General features: G+C 30.4%; 1 non-coding gene across 1 annotated transcript; it reads left to right on the forward strand.

The window, feature by feature from the left end:
* Window positions 1-1,190: 1,190 nt before the first annotated feature.
* Window positions 1,191-1,262, forward strand: TRNAR-UCU. The gene has a single exon. It is a non-coding gene; the product is annotated as a tRNA-Arg (tRNA).
* The last annotated feature ends 7,692 nt before the right edge of the window (window positions 1,263-8,954 follow it).

Consider the following 8,954-nt stretch of genomic DNA (forward strand, 5'->3'; position numbering starts at 1 on the left):
GATATCGAGTCTGATCAATATCATGAATAACAATATCTGAGTTATCAAATCGATTCATCGTCGAGAATTGAATAGTATAACATAGAAAGATCGTTTATTTGACTTGACTTGATTCTTTCTAAAAATTTTTCCTAAAGTAAAGCGAAAAGTGAATAGGATATATGAATCAATCCCGTCTCAATTGTTAGATAGATTCTCAATTGTTAGATAGATTTAGAATTATTCATTAAAGACAAAGATAAAATATCTGAAAAATGAGGTTAGTTAAAAGAAACTACATATGTTTCATATGTAGTTTCTTTGTTTGTTTTAATTTTCACAGGCACCGGCGAAGGCATTGAAATAGATATCTTCCATTACTAATACTAATTAACTCCTATCTACTTCCCAAATTAAATTATATGGGAGATGTTAAATGATAAATCAAACAAGGAAGGATCCTTTTTTGATATATAGGAATAGGACGGAAGGATTCGAACCTCCGAATAGCGGGACCAAAACCCGTTGCCTTACCACTTGGCCACGCCCCATTTGAATTTCTATTCAACACTAATAAAAACTAATATTGGTATTAGCTCTTCGTCAATTCCCACCAAATATCTAGAAAATATATTAGCTTGTTGTTCGGATTTTTCTATGTGTAGATATAGAATTAAATTCAATTTATTGATCATAATATATAATTCAATTAAGATACTGTATAAAAATATGATTTCCTCTATTCTTTTTTGATTTGAGAATTGAAGGATTTTTGATTGGGTGAGTTTAATAAATTTTATAAAGTTTAATAAAGAAGGGTTTTTAATCTACCTTTCTTTATCTTTATTTTTTATCAATTTTTATATCTTTTCTTTTTTTTCTTTTATATTAATAACATATTAATAACTCAGTCAAAATAAAATTATCTTCAAGAACAAAATGTTTGTTATGCTTAATATTTTTCTTTTATATTCATTTTAGAATTATTTAATTTTAGAATGAAATATTTAGAATGAAATATTCTAATTTTTAGAATTTATTATTAGATTATTAGAATTTTCAATTTTTTTTATTACAATTTACAATTACTTTTTTTACATTTCATTTTTAATTCAAAAAATAGGTAATTCCTAAAATTATCTTGCATATTCTTTTTTTTATGAACAAAAAATATGAAAGAAAAAAGAAAAAAATTGGAATGGAATAGAAAAGCGTCCATTGTCTAATGGATAGGACAGAGGTCTTCTAAACCTTTGGTATAGGTTCAAATCCTATTGGACGCAATTTTTTTTCATATAATATACATATTATAATATAATAATCTATATAAAAATATGAGCAATTTAAATCCTTTTTGCACAAACAAAACAAAAAACAAAAGAAAAACCAATCTGATTTGATTAGGAGTTGTAAATCAAAATCAAAATTATGCGGATAAATGGAAGGGTGAAAGAAAGAGAGAAAAAAATATCAATGATCTATGATTCCGATATGTAAGGTCTATGAATCATCAGATAAAGGCTAATGTACTAAAGCATCAATACCAATTGATCTATAATGAAACTAATTCATTCATAAAACAAAAAATCAAGAGCCTCGAGCCAATAAAGACTGAGAAGATTGACTCAAGAACAAATCAAATTAGAGGCTCCATTGTAAAATTAAGACCTAACCATTAATGGAGAAGCTGATGGGAGCGAGCGGAACTGTAAATACATAAGATTTTATTGAAAACAAATCTTAATGATTTATTGGGAGGATAGCGAAAGGAACCAAAAGACAATCCATTTATTCTGAAGGATCGTGGATTAGCTCTACAAAACAAATAAAATAAATATTGAAAGAGTAAATATTCGCCTGAAATTTTTTAGATTATTGGATTTCTAAATTTTAGCGATCCGATATCATAATTATAATAAAAAAAAATATATATATATATATATATATATATATATATACCAATTTCTATTTCTATTCTAATAATCTAATAAAATAGAAAATAATCTAATAAATAGATTAGAAATAGATTAGATTAAGTAAATAAATTAAGTGAAATCTCAAAGAATCCCATGATTTAGTATATTATTCATCAAACACATATATATACATTTCATTCGCGAGGAGCTGGATGAGAAGAAACTCTCATGTCCATTATTCTATTCCAATCAAATGTTCAACTTTATATGGAAGAAACAGGTGTTTCCACGACTCTACCACCCAGTCAATTTTGTTCCACTTAATCCCTATTTCATGGCCACATATCTTTCAGGCTAAGGAATGGGAAACCTTTCTCCTATTACATGAATCCAATTTTCATTTCATCCGGGAAAAGCCATCTTTTTCTCAACAATGCCTTTGTCATTTGATCCAATAGCGTTCCGTTAGATAGGAACAGATTTGATAAATACTGATAACTCTCGGATAGAGTATTCGAACGGAAAAATCCATTAGATAATGAACTATTGGTTCTAAGAGATCGGAATTCATGCCAGTGTCATAGAATTACTTAGCTTAGATCCCTATGATTAGATACCATCTGAGCCGGCTTGGCAAAACCCTTGTATAGCTTCTTCGATTTCTCGATAAAGAGAAATATGACCAACAGTAGTTCGAATGTATATACAAAGAATTTCTTTTTTTATATTTCTTACTATTAGATAGTGTTCATAAATCTCATGATAGGTACCCAAAGATTCATAGTGAACTTCGACGGGAGCTTCTCTTGAAGCAATAGCGCGTTGATCTAGTTGCCACCGGAGCCACAAAGGACTATCTAAATTGATTCTTTTCTGCCGATAAGCACCAATTGCATCATAGGAATTAGAAAAAAAGGATTCTTTCGTATATTGATTGTTATTATCGTAAATACAATATTAAATAAATAGAAAAATTCATTCTCTTTCTTCTTTTCTGACAGATATAAAGTCAAGTAAATAAAAAAACTATTCGAAGCGTCTTTCTTGCTTTGACCTACAAAATATTCTGGTTTTTTTTTTATTTATTTTATCTGATTTCTTTTTTATTTTATCTGAAGGAAAAAGAAATATAACAAAAATGGCAAAAAGAAAATATAAGAAAGTTGGCGAGAAAGAATAAAATATAAAATAATAAAATATAGGATACTGTAACAGTTTAATGCATATAGAAATTAGGAGAATCTATCTAACCAATACTTTTGATGTTATTTGACGTACAATAATTTCTATATGCCTATTATGGATCTGCACCCCTTGGGATCGATAAACCCTTTGGATCTTATTAACCAAAGAGATGCGACTTTGCACTATAGTTAGCTCAGTACCAATCAAGAATCCCCAAGGAATTCCAAGAATTCTTGGTATACATTCGTTCCAACCCCCAACTCTCTTTTCTAGGTTTATCGATATTGAATCAATTGAACGCACTTCTAACACTTGTTCTACTTTTGGAAGACCCTGCGTTATATCACCAGATCTCGACTTTTCATATATAAATGTAACTAATGTATCTCCTTCGTAAAGGATTTCTCCATAATGGCCATGAACGGTTGCTCCCGGAGTGGCCAAATAAGGCTTAGCGGATCTTATTACTACAGAGCCAATGTGAATAATTATAACTTGACCCGATTTTAGATGTGGTCCGTTTTTGGCCATACAGACATTTTCGCAAATAAACTGTCCCAGGCTAATTATTGTGAAGATTTTTCAATTATTCAACCATACAAATTGAATGCTAAGATTACGCATTGAATTTCTGGTAGTAGCTCCATAATCAAAAAAGTGTTTGTGATTGTTCCAGAAGAAATGAAACAAAAGATAGGGTAGAGCTAGGACAGTTATTGTATGAGGTCTACCCAATGCTAGATGCAGAGGCGCATAATAGATCGATATGAACATCATGAGCTGTCCCGTAATAAAACCTGTTGTTGCTGATACCTTCTTCTCAGTTCCTTCTTCTCCTTCTTCTATAACCTGAGCTCGGAGAAGGAAGAGATAAGAGGGCCCCATGGAGAATGTGGTCAGAAATCCATAATAGAGTCCGACCACAACGACCAAATTGATTATCTTCATGCATAAGGATACTAGATTACCTAGTATATGGAAAGTTTAAAAATCATCATATAATAATCCAGAAATTGTTGAGAAGTGTGAACTGAAGCACTCACAGTCCTTTTTGTTAAGCTTACAGATGATTCTACTAATTTTCAGGACTTTCTCTAAAACAAGATTGAAAGTCTCTAGCTCTGCTAATTAATTGAGCATGATGTCAAGATTGATGAGACTTGAGTATTACAACTTCTTAGGTTGTCTTACGAGAAACACAAGAACAAAAGTCAAAAAGAAAATGATCCCGCTTTTAGTTAGATCTCATAGATTCTGCTTCTTATTTTATTTTCTCCTTCTGGTAGGGCATAAGCAATGAAAGCTAACGTGCAAGTTTGACAAAAATCCTAATCAAATTTTGTTCATTTAATCTGGGCACAAACAGGTACATTTTCTATTTCACATAAGTCTACTCTTGTTATCAACTAGTCCATTCAAATTTTCTAGTCGAATATTTTTCCCTCACTTTATTTTCTAAACTTTTGTGTGACTAGCTTGTACAAATATTCTAGTCAGCAGGATTTATTTTCTTATATTTTTCTTTTTTCTCAAAAATAGTATTTAGTATAAGTTGATTTGTGAACTTATTGCCTCTGAGATTTGAACTCTTTTCAACATCTTCGGGTATAATTCTTCTTATTTGATATGAAAGTTTCTAACTCGATCTAAATTTCTTTTTGAAGTCAAATGCAATAGGCCTTACATATTTCAGGATTACAACACCAATCTTTAATCACTTCTATCTTCAGAGGTATTTGTTTCAAGGTTATAATTAATGTAATAAGGGGCCGAACTTGGCCTTCTTGCTTTGCCCCCAGTGTACTACTGTATCAATACTATCTCTTTCTCTTTTTTGTTCCTTTTTTATTCTGTCACTTTTTCTCTCTTCAACAGTTATATTATATGTAGTAGAAATATACCTAGGATTGTCATTTGTGCTCAAATTAAATCAATTCGATTGGAATTAATGTCAAACATACTCATGTAATAATCATTGTCATGCAAATTACCATTAAGATAAACATCATAAAACAAGCAAATATCAAAGTTATATCATTGATCCTAAAATCATAATCATGTTTTTATCTTAAAATAAATCAAGAGCTGAATCTTGTGAAACTTTATCATTTTCATATGGTAATTTTTCAATCTCTGTAGCTACATAGTTTTCCATACTCCAACCAGCTTTAGCATTTTTAATTTTCTCTACTTGTAAGCCATCATCGTACAAGCTCGCGAAGGTCTTAGGATTCATCATTTGCAACTTTTCCACCCAAGATGGGATAACATTTCAAACTATCATCCGAACTTGATCCTTTTCAAAAGGCTTGTTCTTCATTAAAACTGTTTTGTTCCTCCATCTAGTCAAGAAGTCAAAATAGGATTCATTAGGCTTTTGCTTAGTCGATTCCAAATCTCTTATAGATATTTCTAGGTTACCATTATAGTCATATTGCTTCACAAAATCATCACAAAGCCTTTTCCAATTAGACTTGATGGGCCTTTCAACCCATGGTACCAATTCACAGCTAGCCCTTCTAATGAGAGTATAAACAACTTAATGATTTGGATCTTAGCCAAACGAGTAGTACTCATGACAATAGAATATTGCTTCAGGTGCACCTTTGGATCTCCAGTTCCATTGAATTTCTGCATTTAAGGCATATGAGATTTGAGAGGTAACTTGTCCTCTCCAATCAGCATTAGTTCATCAAAATCAAAGGTTGAATCTAAACCTTGATCTTTCAACATATCTTGCATCTTATCGAGCATTTTTAGTCAGACTATGCAGAATCTCAGATTCCATAATAGCTTTTGCAGTAAGAGCCGATTCTTTTTTAGATTGTTCTAGAATATAGTCATATAGATTCCAAAGGTGCTCACCATGTGCTTCCATATCATGAGTAGTAGTTGCAGGGGCAATAGCAGGCTTTTAGATAGTCTGTTTCTCAAAAATCTCAGCCAAAGCTTGCTGGAGTTCCTCTCGGATCATAATCCTTAGGTCAGCCATGATTACGGTCTTGATAGCATCAATGTCTTGTTTGTTGGCTATCTTTGTTTCAACTTTTGAAGTACTACTTATGGGGCTCTTGTCTTGATTGCTGATGAAATAGGCCGTCTTAATATCCATTTTTGTCTTATCCAAAACTAAGGACGATAATCTAAAATAGCTTCAAAACAGAGCGTTAGAATGATGCATGAGATGCATGGTATGCATGATGCACGTGAGATGCAAAAAAAAAATTTAGAAAACACAAAGAAATTTATAAAGTACTAATCATCCTTCCAAACTTATTACTCCTGCACACGGTTTATGGTGAGTCTTTCTTCCCGAGGATTTTAGGCCTGGGCTTCCTACCAGCAGGGGATAGTAGGACCGATATGCATGCCATAAACTCTCAAAAGCATATTTAAAATAAACAAGGCAATATTTCTTAGTATAAGTATAAAGCCTTCATATTTTAGGCCTGGGGCCTGATTTCACATGTCTTTAGGCAAAGGCTTTCCAATACTTAGGCTTAAGTACTTCTAAAGAGAAACATCTCAAATAGTAAGCAATAGGGTTCCTAAGAGAGATTGCTATTGTCATTACCTTGAGCTGAGTCTTGGGTAAGGATAAAAGGCTCCCACAAATAAACAGGGTTCTTCCTTAGCTTGTCTCCCCATTCAAAGGTCCATGCAATGAAGAAAATTCACTCATTACTTGTGAGTGATAGTTAGCCAGAACTTGTGTGGAACTAAAGAACCACTAAAGCCACCAGGGCTACAGGGACCAATATGTATAGTGTGTGATAATGGTATAGTGATACAAGAATAATCTATTACATAATAAAATTAAAGATAAATATAAACTGGAATCAGCTTCTCTTATTCTCAGCAGAGTCGCCACTGTAGGTGGCAACTTCGGGCATCCACCCAAGTGTCTTTAGCGACTAGGGCATGGCAAGGCTTTTCAACCTAATTAGGAACACGCTAACTAGTCATTAAGACTAGCGCAGAGATGGGAGTCGCCACCCTAGTAATCACCGAGACACTTTTACTAATAAGTGTCCTTTCTCATATTTCATAAGGAAGCTTACGCCATAAAATCCAGAGATGGATCCAGAAGCCAACTTCCTTATTTGTGTATATTAGTCTTTAATTTTATTGTTTAATAAATTATTCCCTATAAACATAAGCAATTTATACATAGGCATTGCTAAATAACACACATAATTCACCTAGGTCTAGCCCATTTTATTTAAACCCAGCCCATATTGGAGTTATTAGCATAATTTACTAATTAATTATATATGTAGCCCACTTAGTCTAAGCCCAATTATACATTATGCTTTTGATTTCCAAACTCTAGACCTAATGGACTACCTATTATGACAAGGCCCCATTCAGTCATCCTATTGTAAGTGGGTTGATTTATTAACTTTGAACATGGCAAAGCCCACCTAAGTCTAACTAATTTTACTTTTAGGCTCAATTACCATCTTATTAACCTTATGGGCTACAAGTTTCAAGGCAAAGTCCAAATTAAAAGCCCTTAGTCTAGATTATCAGTTTTATTAATCAATCAGGTACTTTTCATCATAAGTTACAAAAATAAAAATAAAAGAAAGCAGGAAAATTATTAAGTTATTACAACCATCCTATAACTAAAATAACTAAAAAACAACTAAAAATAGGCTAAAATTGGCAAAAAGAAACAGCGAAAATTCTTGAAATCATTAAAATCAGGCGACTGGCAGACAAACGACCGATCGACTATGTCATAGAGCCGATCAGCTCTAGGGTTTTCCTAGGTCGAATTTGCAATCTCTTGGCACTCTAACTCGAGAATATTTGAACTACATGTAAGGAAACACGTAGAAATAGTAAGAATATGTATGAAACATATAATTAAACTTATTTTAAAGACATAGAAAAATTAATTTCATGAACAAAAAAAACTTACAGTGAGTAAAGATGTCAATTTTCTAAAACATGCATATTGAGCAAATCATGTCTAACCTAAATCTAATCGTTCAAATACATTAATCATCATTAAAGAAAAATAGATATAACATGTTAACATATCCATTTATAGCATAGGATTATCATATTCTAAACCCAAGAACACAAAAACTACACTAAGGTAAGAACCCAGGTTAAATACACTATTTAAAATAATTTTCTACATTAAATTATATTTTTGATAAATTTATAAAATTAATTTAATTATAGCTAATATATTAAATTTGACATAGAAAACATTAAAATAGACATAGAAAATATTAGCGTAGAAGTTAGTAGTTTAGTTTTAGAAATATATAATAAATTTTTTATAATATTTTTTTTGAAATATGTAATAATTTATTTGAAAGTTATAAAATATGTATATCAACAAGAATGAAATACAAGAAAAATTAAAAAATTAAAAAAATATGCAAATACACCATTAAAATAATTATATAAATTATGTAACACATTATTTTTTATTAAATAATTAAAATTTGTAGCCAAAATGTTAAATTTGATATAGAAAATATAATAATAGAAGTTAGTGGTTCAATTTAAATTAAAAATATACTATAAATTTTTTATAATAATTTTGTTTGAAATATGTAATAATTTATTTTAAAGTTATAAAATAAATATAAGAACCAAAAAAATATAAAAAAAAGTATAAAAGAAAGAAAAAATGGCAAACCTAGATGTAACACATTATATTTTTAATAAATAATTAAAATTTGTAGCCAAAATATTAAATTGGATATAGAAAATATAATAATAGAAGCTACTAGTTCAATTTAAATAAGAAATATACTATAAAGTTTTTATAATAATTATTTTTGAAATATGTAATAATTTATTTTAAAGTTTTAAAATAAATATATGAACAAGAAAAAATATAAAAAAAGT

The sequence above is a fragment of the Ricinus communis genome, chromosome 2 (assembly GCF_019578655.1).
Source record: "Ricinus communis isolate WT05 ecotype wild-type chromosome 2, ASM1957865v1, whole genome shotgun sequence".
NCBI classification, from domain to species: Eukaryota; Viridiplantae; Streptophyta; class Magnoliopsida; order Malpighiales; family Euphorbiaceae; genus Ricinus; species Ricinus communis.